The sequence below is a fragment of the Ptychodera flava genome, chromosome 20 (genome assembly GCF_041260155.1).
Source record: "Ptychodera flava strain L36383 chromosome 20, AS_Pfla_20210202, whole genome shotgun sequence".
NCBI classification, from domain to species: Eukaryota; Metazoa; Hemichordata; class Enteropneusta; family Ptychoderidae; genus Ptychodera; species Ptychodera flava.
Window position 1 is genome coordinate 33311221 of NC_091947.1, and position 18220 is coordinate 33329440.

Consider the following 18220-nt stretch of genomic DNA (forward strand, 5'->3'; position numbering starts at 1 on the left):
GCTTAAATCGTGAAAGTGACTGCTCTGTAAAAATACTTGGAATATATTGATTTCTGAGCTCTACATAGAGAGGACAAAAGAAAAAATAGCGAAAATGAAACTCATCTTCAAAGCTGTCCACACAACTTAAACTTTTAGTAGTAGTGACTTAGAAGTTGATTAACAGACACTGCTATATTTGAAAGTGAAATTATAATTATCTTTCTAAAATTACAACGTTGTTAAAGCGATTCCTCTATTTTGCACAGTAACACGCACACAATTTTAAGACTCTAAGTGTACATTCAACTGTATGAGTGAGATTGTACCACATACATCTAACCAAATTTGGTGCCGCTGTTCGAGATAATAATTACATATACCAGCAAACTAGTTTCCTTAATTACCATGTAAATTTACTATTCTTTGACAAAACAGCAAAAGATCTTTTAAAGTTCGATCTCATCTCTGTGAGATCAATATATTGAATAATATTTTTATACCAGCCATTGCAGTGATTAATACAGCATAGTAGGAAATAACCGATCGCATACTGTATATGTAATTGGAGTTAAAAGCTGCGTGGAATTCGCATTGAAATGTTTCTTCAACTGGGCGTGTATTTGTTGAACTTATACTACAAATGTTGAGATCGCGATCTGACCTGACAGATCCACTAATCTTGTGCAAATGTTGGCTACCCAGTTATATGTCTCAGCCCGAGTCGATTTACCATATTCTATAACGTTAAAAATTTTAATGATTTCTTCACAGATAAAGTTTCCTGCTTTTCTTTCCCTCTGACTATGTTTGACAACATGTAATGGGATGTGCACTGAGCATGGCATAACTGAAACAAAACAGCCATTTTCATTTTACGATAAAGAGTGCAAGATGGGTCAACTGATCTTGTCAACTGATATTTTCTTGGTCAATTTGTTGGCATTTTGATCTAGCGCGCATTTTTTGAGCCAGCCCACAACCAAGACAAAGTCAACTTCTGGAGTCATAAACTGAGTGGAACCATAGACCCTCGTTTTTCTCGAGGGTCTATGGTGAAACACAGTTAATTATTTGAATCAGTAGCATTTTAAGCAAACAACTTGACATTATGTCTTGATCATCTGTTGGAGTTCAAAGGGGTCTTCAATCTTTCTATTCAGTCAAGACGGTGGGTATATCAGATGCAGCTGATGCATTTTTGTATTTATCTAGAACTTGCAACACATTAAACTTTAAATGTGTAGGCTGCGTCTGAGGCCCGGCTTGTTTGATCGTGCTGTCATGGGTGGCAAATCTACAGTACAACGGTAGTAAGCTTACATATATTTACAATGTATATATATTTATATTTATATTTATGTATATTTACAAGATATATATATTTACAATGTATAACTTGACACCCTTGACAGTGCGATTGCAAGGTCCTGTGACACGTACGGCCTAATATAGTACCGGTCAGCAAGATTCAAAAACCTATGTATGGCGTAAATGAAAAGCAATTAAGCCTCACTCTCATGCACCATCCACTTAGGGAGCCGTAATCATTTATGACCTGGGGGTGCAGTTGGAGGAATTTCATGGGAAACTCTGATATTTCAAGTAACCCCCCTGCCAAGCCTGATGAATTTGAGTAACCCCCTCTCTAACTCAGAAATTTTGACAGACCCCCACTTAGGAAAGTTAAATATGAAGACATGTATTTGTAAAATTTGCAAAAATACAGCAATAGTAAAGACCTTTCATATCCTGGTGTACCCTGCTAGATTATCATCGGTTATCTCATGACGGTTGAAAAAGGTGAAACCAACAGAATGAAATTCAAATTCACAATAAAATGTAGATATAAAAGCTCACGCTATAACCAGTATACAACCATATAGTATTGTTTACTTTGGATGGGTACCATGACAGGGTTTTCACTAAGATATCTGGTAGGGCAAAGTTGGAAAGTACAGGGGAGAAAACACGTGGGAGGCTGAGGAGGAAACTGTCAGAGGAGGTTATACCCTCTCTTGCATGGTAAAATTTGAGAAATTGATGTATGCAATGGTGCAGTCTGGCGCAATCTGAGAGGTGTTTTCAATTTATGTTTTTTCACATAGTAAAACCATTAGAACACCCTAAGGGGGAGAGTGCGAGAGGGTATTGTCCCCCCTCTCGCATTGAAAATTTTGAGAGATTGAAGTTTGAAATATATTTTGCAATCTGAGAGGTGTTTCGATTCATTTTGCACCAAAAATTGAGTACCCCCTTCTTTCACTCCACATTTTGAGTGGCTTTCAGTTTTTTGAGTGACCCCCCTCACATTCCTCTGACCCCAAGGCCATAAATAATGATGGCTCCCTTACTGACCATAGGTCTGAGAAGGGTCAGTTGTACCCAGAGATGCATGATGAACATAAAGATTGTACTCAATCATGCTCCAATGATCGACAAGATATCAGTTGGCCTACCGGTGCAAAGCTTAGAAAATCTTTATATAACAGATTGCAAATTAACTTTAAGTTTGACCAACAATAGGTAAATTGGCGACAAATAAGTTACTGTAAATTTACTAGGGTCAAATCCTGATTTCTAGGAGCCGTACCTGACAAGGAAAACCATCAAAAGTAGTAATTTTTGGTGTACTATCCACTTGTGTCTTCTCGACCGTCCTAAACCAAAAAACTACCGAGTGCTAAAACAAAGGATTAATTAAGTCTAGCAGAAAAGTTCCAGCGAATGCATATATGTGTTGCAATCCCTTAGCCTAGATTACAACAATTAATTATTCGTGACGTTGGCGACTGAGGTTCACAGATTGATCAATCCTATATGCCATATTGAGACATAGCCCAGACTGTGAACTTTGGACCAGAAGATCTAATTATAAAAATTTAATGTATTGAATTGGATCAGAATGGACATAGATTAAATCGTCATGCTGACAGGTTGATGATTATGAGATATCCAATCAGGCCAAAGTAATTAAATTCTTTGTTTTGCGTCCACTCAAAATGAGAAAAGGTACGTGCCTTAGCGGCTGAAAAACACACACAAGAAAATTAACACAATGTAATTTGATTGCAGCAAATAAAAAATTGTAAAAATATTTTAGTTCAGAAAAGCTAAGCGGTTATGTCCTAAAATTTCCTATCCAAGTACACTGTGTGTTTTTTCTTGAAAACCTTAAAAACCTAAGCGGATGGGGACGCAAAACAAAGAATTTAATTACTTTGGCCTAAGTTCCTTTGTATCAAAGTTTTGCAATGTAATGAAGTTGATCAGACTTCGAGGATACATTAATTACAACTATAGTTACTATTCATTTACATACTTAATGAATCTCTGTAATCTAAGGCCTTTATGTATCAAAGTTTTTCGATGCACTGAAGTTGATCACCAAGGTGTTGCACTGTTGGGTATGTAACATCTTTGCCATTCATGAATGAATTTGAATTTACCTTCCATTTTGTATTATAAAGTGAGATTAAACTATAGACAGAAGAGGGGTCTTCCCTCCCCCCCCCTCCCCCCCCCCCCCCTCTGTGTATGGTTAAACACTCCAATGCATCTACTGGTTGTAATAATGACTCATCTCCCAGACTGAGGACATTATTTGCACTGAGAAAATGAAGAAAATGCAGATATATTGCTTTCCTGTAGGCTATCGTACTGAATGTTAAATTCATACAGTGCCTATAGACGGTGATATATGTAAAATGTAATTTTTTTATTCTGTTTCCCTTTCAGTATTTGAAACCCATGACATCGGCAGTCACTCTTCAGCCATGGCAGTTCCAGAGAGTGTCAAATATGCAGTGGGAAACCTTACAGAAGGAGTGCTGAAACAACTCTATGAACTTCATTTCAATTGTCGTTCACATTTTCTAAGCGCAGACCATTATGAGAAATTGGATCAAAGATTGACTTTGGTTGGGAGCATTTTCATCGCAGCTGTTGTTGCCGTTGTTTGGTGCATCAAGGAGTTTTGGAAACCTGGAACAGGAACTTTACCTTTGAAGGGAATGACATTTGTAATGATAGCATTCTTTTGTAGTGCAGCAATTACCCAGTTATATAAAAGTGCACAGTCTCCATTGGAAAAGAAGAATCTTCACTTCAAAGCTGCAAGTGAACTGAAAGGACTTGAAAAAAGAATGGAAGCTTGGATGCATGCAGAATTGTCAAGTGCCACAAACCAAGAAAAAATAGAAAAACTGCTCGACCAATTCTATAACTTCATCAATGAACAAACAAAAATTGATAAGGAGACCATCAATGCTGTGGATTGGACATTTAGTGAAGTGCATCGCACACTTCCTGAGAAATGGGTACAGTCTGGGAAAAAACTTGGAAAGTATTTTCCTGCAGATACAGGATTTCAATGGGGCTATCATTGGTATTCTGTTGAGCCATATTTAATCATTATAACGCTTGCAACAATTTCATCCTTTGTCATATGGAATCTGGTGTGTGAGCTTTATAATGAGAAGTTTCCTCAGTCAAACAAAAATTCAGACTGAAGATTCAAAGGAAGAAAATTGAAATGGTTGTTTCTTATCGTTGTTCAGAGTATTAGACTGGATACATTACCCTTTTTTGATGTTAACCACATCTCTCATTCATTAAAAGTATTACGACCAGGGGAAGTCGGCAAGGCAAATAGAAATGGCTGTCTAAAATTGTCTTTAGCTAAGTGGTACAATTCCAAGCGGACCCGCTGGCCGCAACAAAACATGGTCAATAAAGGAAACTACACGCAAGTTACTGAGAACATTTCCTTATTCTTATTGAAGAACGTCACGTAGTGACAGCAAGAAAATAACTTTACAATATTGAAATTATTTGTACTATAATGCGCGTGACCAAGTAAACAATACGTATTAGTTTTAGCTTTAAAATAAATAACAGAAAGTGTCCACAGGCGCGACGACGAGAGCTCTCTAATTTATCTTGAGACACGCTGGTCCACAGTGCCATTCCGTCTGGATGCATCAGTCCAACGAGGACAGCCACGTAGTAGCTCGACGCACAAGTACAATAATCTTCGTTGAAAGTCATAGCATGAAACTCCTACCAATAGGACGTTTGTAAATAACTGTAATGTACTCACAGGAACTCTGATATACCAGAACTTCCTCAGGCATCAACAGGCACACGAAGTTTCTAGACTGCAGTCACAATTTTGGCACCAGCGGGAAAAAATCCGTAAAGTCGGCCTCGCGGTCTTCAAAACTGGGAAACTCAGTGGACGTGGACTTCCGACAATCCCAGCACTTGTGGGAAGTCAAAGTGACATGGCAATGAACATGTTTATATACGACAAAAATACATTATTCATAAACACCTGGTCACGAAATAAGCAAAAGAAAACAAAAGGATTTCAAACTATGTCACCTGGTCACTAGAAAAATGAAAGAGGGTGTTTCCCTCGTAACAAAAGTCATGCTGTTGCATCAATAGCTACCATTTTGCCATTTGTATTAGAAAAGTTTAGCTTATCTAGTAAGTGATTCAAAAGGTTAGTATTTGTCTTGTTGTCCCATCAACTGCATTCTTTCCCAAACTGCTACTTATATTGCCCTATTTGGTATGGATATGTATTAAAGCATGAAGAGCTTCCTTTATTCAAATGAAAGTCGCAAAATATGCAAATGAGGTTGAAATGTGCAAGTGGTAAAAATTATCGGACTTGTAAACTACTAATTTTTAAGTTGTGTTACCTGAAGTGGTTTTATGTATTGTTTTCATTTGATTGAATATATTCAGTTCTATATTTTTTAAGAATTTTTTTCTTATTTTCTTAAATGTTCAGAAATGGTATTTTCTCAGAATTTTTCACTGCAGTGATTTAGAAGTCAGATTCCAATACCCTGAAGAATTATTCTTGTTTACATATATTCATATTATAATGAGCTTTGGCACCAAAACTAATTTGTGAAGATGTTTTTGGTACTTTTTGGTGAAAAAACTTTCTGTTTCAGGAACCACATGCAGTGACACTTTGAAATTTGGCATGAAGGTTCCTTTGTATGGTCATACAACTATCAATTAAGATTTTATTGAAATAAAATCAATTATTTCTATATTTACTTCTTTTTTCATAATACTATATGGTCAGAGGTCCATATATCTTTCTTTCATGAATTTGACTTGTTTTTGTACCGTCTATTTACCGTATGTTCTGTGCTGTTTTGTGTCTATGTTTACAACTATTGTCTTATGAATTCTGACCTAGTGTTATTGGATTATGGATTGGTATGATTGCGATTATTATACATACACAAACATTTGAGTATTTTATATGTAGCAAGATGATTTTTTACACATTGGACATAGAAAACTGTACTTAGTGTCAAACTTTAGTAAAATTATTCATTAAAAAAACAATGCTGAAGGTATTTTTACAGGTTTTGTCTCCTATTAAATATATTTGGTAAATTTATCAGTATTTTTTGAGTCAACTGATGCAAGTGTATTACTGTTACTTTTGTTTAGTTTAGTTTAGCCTAATAAACTTATCTGTATCCAAATTTTGAGTAGTGCTGTGTACCAAATAATACTTTTCACAAATTGCAAATTTATGAACATTTACATTGATAAAGAATTACTGAACTGGTATTAAGGTAGTGCACCTCGAAAGTGAAAGACTTAAACTTTTGCTCAAACTTTCCCAAATCAACTTTCAACCATTCTTTTACCAAATCAATGATAAAAATCGGGGGTCATGGTGCAAAGTTTGGAGCTAGCTAAACAAACTGCCCAACATTTTGTGATATCTGAAATTCAAAATGGCCACTATCCCTGTCTTAACTCTATGGGAGAAATTAAATTTCGGATTTTTGAAAAACTATGACAGTGAAAATTTTTATTCAGGTTCCTTTAGGTGACTTCTGTCAGATTTGTTCAAATTGTGGTGAAATTTCAATATCTGTATTTTTGAATCATTTCCCTGTTTTTGGTCAAAAATCTTCTCTTAAACCAAGTATATCCAATGACTTTGAAACTTTGTATGAGTGATCCTAGGGTTGACTTCAGTCAGATTTGTTCAAATTGTGGTAAAATTTTCATATTTGTGTCTTTCTGACAATATTTCCCATTTTTGGTCAGGAAACTTTCTTCTCTGGAACTGCTCATCTTAGTATCAATTGATGTACAGGTGCAGCCAGGGAGCAGACATGAATTGAATCAAATGAACATTATTAGTGTCAAAAGTATGCAAATGAAGCAAATCCTGAAAATTGCTGAAATTCTTTAACCACAGGCTAGATTGATATGCCTGCTTCTTGAGGCAACTTCTGTCAGATTTGTTCAAATTGTGGTGAAATTTCAATATTTGTATTTTCAAGTTATTTTTCCCATTTTGGTTTTAAAATCTTCTCCTCTCAAACCTTGTGTCCAATCACTTTGAAACTTTGTGTGAGTGGTCCTAGGGTTGACCCCAGTCAGATTTGTTCAAATTGTGGTTAAATTTTCATATTTGTATTTGTTGGACAATGTTTCCCATTTTGTGATCTTCTCTAAAACTGCTGGTCGGATGGCTTTCAAACTTGTTATAGCGATGATCTCATGGGTGACATATCAGTCTGATTTGTTTAAATTATGGTGAAATCTATATATATTTCTATTTTTGGAAAATTTTTCCTATTTTTTGTTTAAAAATCTCTGCCCTCAGAAACCTTTTTGCTTGATCACTTGGTATCACAGAGTAAACTTCGTTGAGTTTGTTGGAATTGTGGTGAAAGTGGTATATTTGTATTTTCAAAAAAAATTCTGAAATTGCTTGTCCAATTGCTTTGAAATTTGATATGAAGTTTCTCATGGATAATCTGTATCAGTTTTGTTCAAATTTTGACAAAACATGCAACAGTATTTTTTCGGACAATTTTTGCTGTTTTTGGTCCATTCTTGAATTCCCTGGTCAGTTTTCAAAACGTTAAAAATTTCACTTTTTTATCTGTGTGTAGATGCATGCTCAACTGTAAATGGGAATTTGTTCAAATAAAGTTATCATTTACTTGAAATTTGCTAATTGAAAAACAACCATAGGCCAACGAGCATGTAATAATTTGTTTTCTTAAACGTTAGTGTAATGAACTACCAAATATTGTTTCCGTAATTCCATGCTATACAATATTACAAGAGGACACCTTTACTTCGGTATCTGGTAAATTAATGTACAAATAATTTTGATGTACTTATGGCTGCATAGTGTTTTTGTGTATGTGTCCTTGGCAACAGTTGCCAACCATTACATACTTCACCTTTGTATTTGATGGACAGTGCATAAAAATTTATTCAAATGCATATGACATGATGAATATTACAAGCTAAGGGCCATAAAAACTAAATATAGTACTACACTCGCTCTGGCCTGTCACATCTAAGCAAATATGAGCAAATTTACCATCATAGACGCTATTTTTTCTGGTTAGTAATTGTATTTCACCTCCGTTAATTTAACCTCTTTGTGAAATTATACATATCTTTACTCTGGTATCACATTCAATCACTACTGTGCATCATATTCTATATGGAAGTTACAGCCACTTATGTTGCAATAGTAGAATTTGAATAATCTTGTCGCAGCAAGGTGACTTTTACAGATCAAGTTCAAGAAGTTAGTTTTAACTGCCCAAGTTTAGCAGACAATAAAACCACAAAAAGGGGTTTACTGGATATTTTGTATATTATTGTGTTCAGCAAGAAGTTCAATTCAAGAGTACAGGTTGAACCCCTTCATTTCCCATGAATAAGAAAAATAAAGAAAAACGGGATCTGATCGGGAGTGATTCGTACCTGCAGTTTGAGTTAGGCATATTAGTAGTACACAATTACTCTTGGCTGTTCCTTTTATACCGGCACATGCCTGTTCAATATTTACACAAACGCATGCATGACCTTAAGTTACTTTGGTTAACCTGAAATTTTGCATGGGAACTGGTGTCATTTATCAGGATTTCCTCCAACACTGCAACTTCTCTGCTCAAAACTACCATAGTAATAATTCAAAACGCGATCTTCTTCTGTCTAGTGTAATTTGATTCAGGTATGTGCAATAATGCTACCATTATAGAACAACATCCTTGCCATTAATCATTTTGAGGCATACGATCAGGGCGATGGTTTTTGTGATTTTATTACGAAAATAGATGTCAGAGACACAAGATTATTGTAACACCTTGACCTTTCCTGTCGCCACCTGTTGATATTTTTGGTTGATCGGTATTATCAGTAAATTATCATCCTATGCCTGTATTGTCATTCTCCTATTATTTAAAGAGTATCGATATAAACCTGCATTTTAATATGTTAAAGTATGAATTATATTTTCACTGTAATATGCAATGGATATTGACGAAATGAGGTGAACTGCAAAGTATTCAATATGCAATACGTGAAAAACTGACATACTTCGCTGATACTCATTGAACAAGCGCCTACAGTGGACTAATAGAATCTCACACCCCCAAGGACCTGGGATCAGATCTCTCACACGAGTTAGAAATCTGATCCCAGGTCCTTGGTGTGTGAGATTCTTTTCTCACATGACCACAAAATGCGTTAAATTCATATTGGACACGTACAATATTATCAAAAATCCTGACAACTCTGTCGTCTGCCGCTGTACTTTGACCTGCTTACTTTGTAGTTCTGGTCCGTGTGTTACTCGTCGTGCCATTGGATAACATTTTTGCGCGTGGAACAAAACAGACTGCTTATCATCCAATCAGAGGTCGTGTAATATTTACTGCAGAGTGTGGGACGGTTTCTGAGAGTGTTGGAGCGATTTTTCCCACACTCTCGATCCCGCACTCCCAGCAGCTGCAGGAATGTGAGAAGATAGAGATCCGCTGCGCTATGTAGAAAATAACTAGTTGCGAGACATGTGTTGATAAATAAGGTTGAAGTCGACTTCGATAGCTAATTTCAAGATTGGCTTGACCTAAAATGACAAATATAGTTGCAAAATACACAATTGAAGATCTCATCATCATTTAACATATCACATGAAGATCATCCCTAAAAACATGTCTACCAAATATCAAATCTATCAGAGGGTAGTTTTTGAGAAAAAATTGACCGAAATTGGGAAAACTTGTCCTGTCAGGGTATGCCAAGTCAGGGAGATACAATAATCGGCGTTGGTGATAGTTAGGAAAAAACGAAATAAGGAGATTATGGAGGGTAATTCATGGATATGGACTGTTGTCTTTGAAATACTATACAGCGATAGCGAGGGTTAAGTATAGGAAAAAGGTAAGACTTTCACAATAAAAATGTTTAATACATGACTTACATTTATCATAACTTCAAGACGGTTATTGTTTGCGATACCCTGTGGCAAAACCTGCTGTATGCAGCTACGTCTTGCCGAATTGTAGAGTTCGTCACGTCTTGACTAGGCCGTGCTTCGAGTCTAAAGGAAGAGAGCCGAAATCAGTTCGTATTTGATGAAAATGCCGGACTGAATCCATATCTCGGATAACTTTTTAACATGTACTTCTGAACCAAGGGGGGACGTATCACGTTTCCGCGTTTATTATGGAGAACTACCGCCTACCACGGTCCCTCCACAAAACCATGCGCCTACCTTCAGAAACAAGTCACGAGATCAGTTGCTGTCACAGAATATAACGCGATTGGTTCACGGACAGAGCCCCGAGAGCCTGAGTTTGTCACTTACTACACTGGAGTCAACAATATTATGACCGAGCTACAGAAGCTATGAGTTATAAGCTTCTCTCGTCAAAACAAAAACATTTTGTTTAATGTTGTGGATTTGCCCATTCGAAAATTGTAATTTCTTTACAGTAAATGGACGGCCGATAGTGAAATGGTCAGATGCTTCAGGAGTGTAGTCTGAATACTATTTTGAAAAATTGTATAACATGAATTATTGACAGTAATGAAGGGTTACAGTGCTTGCCAGATGTTTGACTGTGTAGTTCTCAGGTTATTGTTGGTAATACAATCAATCCATTTACAACAACGTATCTCCGGTTTATTTTTTTCCGAACCCATTTCTCATCCTTGGTGTTAGTTGTATTTATTTAACTTGTGGCAAATACATTTACATAGCAAATGGCTCCCTATTGTTCATTTCATGGCATAAATAAATCGTTTATTACGTACATCAGGGGTCGACCATTAGATCTTGAGAAAGTATTTCAAAATCGGTAGTCCAATTAGATCTTGGGTCACCATAGAGAAAAAAAATCTGCTGAATAAAATTCGATAACTTGAAAAAGACGTTTTTCAGTGAGTTTCGTTACTTTGAAAATATTCACCCGAACGTCTGGCCACGGTCCCTCCACGTGGAGGGACCGTGGTCTGGCAAATATGTGGAAATTTAGAAAGAAAAGTAGTATCGGTGTCAAGCTCAATAAGAAAAAACATTTTGTTACTATAAATTTTGGAACGTATACGTTTTGCAAGACAATAATAATAATAATAATAATAATAATAATAATAATAATATTTTATTGCTTGCTTGTAAATACAGGATTTACATCACATTTGTGGCAATAAAAGTGTGATACAAAAATAAGTTCAAATTTTCTTCAATAAAGATAAATGCGAGACCATTTCCTGTCATCGCATCTGTCTTCCTGGTAAAACTACCAAACAAAAGCGAGTCTCACGTAACGTATACTGGAAAAGCTTTCAGGACTACATGGATGTCGTCCGAAGGACGTATTACAATAGGAAGAGGCCTACCTGGAAAGGCTATTGTCGAATCTGGCATCACTATACGCATTGTGTATTGGCTATAGGCTGTTATCAAGGGTATTCTATGCCCTATTATATAATAGCTTTCTAAGACTTGCTTTCAGTGAAAGACCTTTGGCAAAGTCACAAGGTCGGAGTCTGGAAAATGTTTCAAAGTATTTGGACTTTGTTTTGCATTGTTATTCTGTGCACGTGATATTGGCGGAAATACTGTTATGTAATTGTGATCGAAGGCATCATCAGAGGTTAGTCAACTCTCACCCTATCCGTGGCAATAGTTTTCTGTATTGTCGTTCGTTCGTTTTTCCACTTCCATAGAGGAATAATAGAGGTTTTTCCGATTGTTTTGGCTGCATTCACATATAATGGTGAGGAATTAAATCGGCCGTTTCTGGTCGGGTTGGATTTAAAAGAAAGTGTAAATTTGAGGGTGGGGGACAAGAAAATCTTATGTCAGCTTTGCATGGTTGGCTAAAGTCTTCGGTTTGTAGATTTTCTATAAGTAATCTACAACACGAAGACCCTGCGATGAATTCTGATATGTACATCTGCTGAAATTTTATATTTGAAGAAACTGGATTGTGGCAGAGAACATTGCATTTTTCATGCTAAATGTCGCTGTAGTCGGAAGGGGAGGCCAAACTCTTCATTTCCGTAGATTCTGGATGGTAGTCTACAAAATGAAGACCCCGCAATAACTTGCGTGCAATGCAGTGTCATGTATGTGCGCTTATTGTCTGAGTATTTTCAAGTTTGTGAGATGATGGATGGCTGTTCATCTTCGTTCGCGCAAGGAATGTCGAAACTTTTTTAAGACATCTTCCATCTTCGACGTCCATTTTGTACACTACCTTAAAAATCTATGGTCTACCCAACATATACGTCCAATGGTAATTTGCATGAAGGCCTCAAGGCTTTTTCCGGGTTCTCAGAACTACTGCACGCTTCCTTGGGGATCAAAACAAAAGCTCTCATGTGGTAAACTATACACTTAAGCGCGCCCGGTGTTTCCGAGAAAACCGGACCTAGAATCCTTTAAATGGAGAAGAAGACCCGTTTATGAGCTCAGAACTCTTCGTACCTCAGAGCTCAGCACAAACACCTGAGAATTGCAGGAGAAAGTCGTTTTTACTAGACCTGTGAAGCCAACGACCGACATGAATGTGCACGTGTTTCAATTGGGATTGATTTGCTTGATGATCATTAGCTTGGCCAGCGCAAACCGTCGCACGTAAGTATTAAACTCAATTTCATGATATTCAACATATCACCAGTTCATGTTTTTGTTTTGCACTATGAGTCTCTAGACATTATACTGGTGGGTGTTTAGTTTGAATCACTATTGACATGTAGTGTGATCACTAAAGGAGAGAGAAACAATTAAATAAGTAAAACATGAACACATGACACTTACGTAAAGTGCTGCTCTAACAAGGTATTGAAATATAATGCACGGAAAGTGTGCTTTCACATCTCACCGTTCAGATTTGTACCAGAAACTTTAAATTGAAAGTCTACGGATGCTGACATAGTTTGTCTAATCGCCTTCTCGCTCATCTCAAGTTAACTTTTAGTATAATTATTCGACTTCGGAATGATGAGTGCATGGTATGGGGCAAACTTTGGTCATATTATTGGAAGTGAAAGTTTGTATCGACAAATTCTAAAAACTATCACATGCATAGCTATATATATAGATTTGGTGCTCTGGATCCCTTCGTGGAGGGACCGTGAATCCCACTAATGCTTGACAAGGTCAAGAGTTGTCGATTATGGGAATCCATGGAAACGTATGTAATGCCATAAATAAATACTCATTTCACACATGTTTGGTTTCTTCAAATTCAATGTGACAATATACCTTGCAAGCTTTGCACTGGTTTTCGGGGATGGGCTCGGGTTACCCCTAACACTATATTTATTAAACATTCAGATTTGGCCCATGGAATGGCTGTGAAATGACATTTTTGTTAGAAAAATATCGACGTCAGGTAGCTAGGATTTAAGGATGGGTTGTAAATATGCGCATAGATGCTCGCTCTTCGAAGTAAAAAAATCGAATATCATTTAAGACATATTGTAAGAATTATGCAATATTTAGAAAATTATCAAAGTATTGCTAATTTTTACCCGCGTTCATGAACACAGAACGGTAGAGGGGTTTTTAGCTTCCTGTGAAACAATAATGGTTGAAATTTCTCAGATTCGTCTTTGACTTGTTTCGTTCTTTTTTTAACTGTAGGTGTTTTTGCGAGATTCGTACCGGATCTAGCAAGAGCAGTCCTTTGCTGACTGACGTTGACGACCCGTACTACAGCCACTGGTTGCACTACAGCTGCAGGTCTGCCATAGAAAACTGTCCTAGAGACTGCCGCGCAGCCGCTGCAAGAGCACTCGGTGGATCCACCAACCCCCTCGATAACAATGCTGGATTATCAGCCTGTCAACGACTAGGCAGAACGATTCTCCCCGAAAACCGTGTTCACCTGTACGCCCATTACACAACCAGCAGCTGTGGTCACGAAGGACACACTTACCTTGGCGAAGTCTGTTGCTGGAAGCTTCAGTTCCAAGGAGTACCCTATCCATTCTACCTCTTCAATCAAAGCTGTGATGTAGATGGAGGGCCCATCCTCATTGGTTGAAGGACTGTGTGCCTCTGGAGGCATGACACGGGTTACTGAATGAAGTATATACATGGAAAAGTGTTGAAATACCTGTAATCATTGTGATTATTCAGTATATCAGTGATCTCTTAGTGAGCGATGAAACGTACCGTCAAATGACTGCTCAATGCCATATTTTATTTTATTGATGGCACACAATTTCGAACACTTGACACAGCTTTTGGTGCAGTATTTGTATGTATGTATGCATGTATGTATGACCATCGACATCGACATCAAAAACACCAAAACCGCAGCATCTCTATCATCTTAGTATTTGGGTACATGTGTACCTGGGGGTGTAGATGTGGACTGATCAAATGAACATTATTAGTGTAAGAATATGCAAATGAGGTCAAGAAAAGCAAAATCCTGCAAATTTCTTTAAAATTCTGTCACCACATGCCAAATTGGTATGCAGGTTTCTTTAGGCGACTTCTGTCAGATTTGTTTAAATCGTGGTGAAATTTCAATATTTGTATTTTTGAATCATTTTCCCTTTGGTCAAAAAATCTACTCTTCTGAAACCACGTGTCCAATCACTTTTAAACTTTGTATTAGTGATCCTAGGGTTGACCTCATTCAGATTTGTTCAAATTGTTGTGAAATTTTCATATTTGTTTTTTTTTCAGACAATTTTCCCCATTTTTGTCAGAATAGTTTCTTCTCTAAAACTGCTCATCTTGATATCAATCGGTGTACAGGTTTGCCAGGGTTGTGGATGTGAATTTGATCAAATAAACATACAGCAGAGTGTAGATTTCAAAGGACAGGTGGTTGAGAAAACAGTAGCGAGAATCAGTGTGTCAAATAACAGTCAGACTTTAAACTGAGAATATACAGAAGTAAAATAGTGTTTTGCAATTTGGTAGCAACCATAAAGGCAGAATCAACCAAGAATGACCAAAATAAGTTACCTATAGCTTATACTGGATATCAAAACTCCACATAATGCCATACAAAACTAGGTTTATCGCAGGGTCTTCAAAATGTTCAACAACAGTGTTATCGAAGATACTGACTGTTGTTTGTACCATTAAATGGGGAGTTCATGCATGTGATGTTGTCTTTTTTTCGTTACAAGTATGTAGTATTAGGGTATAATTCTACATAATTTTGTTGAGAATATTACTTATTCTAAAGTTGTTTTTTTATGTACAGAGGAAGACATTATCAGAATGCTTGATTTCCTCGTCGACAACATATTTGTTGAATTTGGAGTAAGCATTTTCCAAAAGTGTGTAGGAATTCCTATGGGTACAATTGCTTGCTGACTTATTTCTGTACTACACGAGGCAGAATTTATCCTGAAGTTAATAAAACAGAAAAATTGTCTCTGTAGCTAGATTTTTTACCTTACATTAAGATACATGGACAATGTTATTTCGATGAATAACTTCAGATTCAGTGACTATCTCGCTATGATTTATCCTCAAGAATTGGACATTAAAGAAACTATAGAAACAGCCTCTTGTGCTTCTTATCTGGGTATTGACTCAAAAAATGGTCACCTTTCTACTAGGCTATATGACGAGGGTCGAGAGACATGATTTCAACTTTACTATCATAAATTTCCCACATCTCATCATTAATATTTCACTCTCACCAGCTTATGGGGTAGACACTTCCCAGCTTATCCGATATGCAAGAGCATGCAGTTCATTTGGTAATTTTGTAGAGAGACATAGTCATCTCTCTTACAAACTTTTAAATCAAGGCTATACCAGAGAAAGACTTGTATCAACATTCACGCGCTTTTTGGCAGGTATCGCAAGCTGGTAGATAAATGCAATATCTCTCTTCGACAAATGATCGCTGATGGCATCAGTCCCATTGGTCGTCAGGGACTTGTCAGAAATTACAGGGGCTGGTGTTTTCCGAAACACCGCTGCATCAAAAATAGTGACCCTTCAAAAGTTCTTGCACAAAAATTAGTGACCCTCCCCCTTATCCGTGAATGAAAATAAGTAACCCTCCCCTGTTCCTAAAAGCATTTAGTAAAATGACGCGATATGATGCAACAACAATAGCCACTTCAGCTTCATTAGGGAGCCTTTAGTAATTACAGGGGGAGGGACGGGGGGATTCCGTGCGCACCTGTACCGAAAATAGTGACCTTCCCCCATCCTTGTGTCTAAAAATGTGACCCTCCTATTTGTCCGGCATTCTAAAACTTGACCCTACCCAATCACTGCAATATTCTCCCCAGGAATAACTGAAACAGTAACACCTAATTTACATAACAGTTAGTTTAATTGTTATGTAAGTTACGAACAGAAATTACAGTGGATAAGGGATAAGGATATTTTATTTCCCAATAGAACAGAAAAGAAAAAGAAAAATACAGACACATTAAGGATTAGTAAATTGGGTAGGGACTAGAAAATAGTATAACATACTAATCGAGTCCAGCCCCCTTCCATTCACAATCGCTGAATCTATCATTTTGCCATAGGGCGTCATGTTGAACATTGTGACCTATCCTCGATATTTGAAATAAATTCTATGTCAATGTAAGTACATAAATTATAAAACTTTGTCGTAGAAAATATACATGAGAGAAAAGAAAACCTGTCAGATAAACAAGAGATGACGTTTCAGGTCTCTTTTAACTTTTGACTTAGATCTCAAAGATCTTATACTTTCTGGGATTTGGTTCCAGAGTGTAACACCAGAGTATTTCATTGAACACTGTCCTATATTAGTGGTATATTTAGGGATGAGAAGATTTCCCTTGTCTTTCGACCGAGTAGGATACAGATGTTAAATGCTTGAAAAGTAACAAGGAATTTCTGAAGGAAAATTTCCACTTATATTATCATAAACAAAAAGTATAGTTTGATAAGTATATTGCTTAAAAACATCAAGAATTTCCAACTCATGAAACAATGGTTGTGTGTGCTCAAATCTGTTGGAGTTTGTAAGAGTACGTACTATTCGTTTTGGGTAAGATATATAGGCTTAAGGTAAGTGCGTACGTATTCCCCCATACTTCTAACAAATAAGAGATATGTGGTAAAATGAAACAATTATAAAGTAGTAACAATGTTGGTTGGGGGACAATGTGCTTAATTTTATAAATATACCTGCCTTAGAACTTATTATTTTGTTAACTTTATTTGTATGTTCTTTCCAGGTAAGTTTATTATCTAGGTCAACCCCAATGTATTGAGTGCTTTGAACTTCATAAATCTGTTCCCCTTTAATACTGATTATGCCTTGGCATTGTACTAATCTATTTTTACCCCGGAATATTACATACTCAGTCTTTTTTGTATTTATTGTTAATTTGTTATTATTACACCAGTCAACTACATGCTGTAACTTTTCATTAACATAATGTAAATTTATGACTTCACTTGAGTCAAAAGAATGAAATAAACTAGTATCATCAGCAAATAGGCGACTATCAAAGAAATCTGTACAGTTTGCCAGGTCATTGACATAAATGAGAAAAAGAGTGGGTCCCAGTACAGACCCCTGTGGGACTCCACAGGTAATTGGAAGTCTTGAGACTGAACCCCATTTACACATACAAGTGTTTCCTATCGGAGAGGTAGTTTTTAAAAAGATCCAAGGCAACCCCACGTATTCCATATGCATATAATTTGTCGATTAAGATACTATGATTAACGGTATCAAAAGTTTTTTTTCAAGTCTACAAATATTCCAATAACTGTTCTCTCTCTGTCAATTTCATCACTTAACTTTTGAACCAAATCTACAATTGCAAGTTTTGTGCTAAATTTTTCTCTAAACCCACATTGATGGTGATACAACAAAGAAAAGCTATTTAAGTAAGAGGTGATCTGCTTATTTATAATTTTCTCAAATACTTTGCTGAACTGTGGTAA

General features: G+C 36.6%; 1 long non-coding RNA gene across 1 annotated transcript; it reads left to right on the forward strand.

Annotated features, from left to right (window-relative positions):
- Positions 1-12694: 12694 nt before the first annotated feature.
- Positions 12695-15832, forward strand: LOC139120724 (uncharacterized). The gene is made up of 2 exons (XR_011549138.1): positions 12695-12931; positions 13943-15832. It is a non-coding gene; the product is annotated as an uncharacterized lncRNA (long non-coding RNA).
- Positions 15833-18220: the final 2388 nt, after the last annotated feature.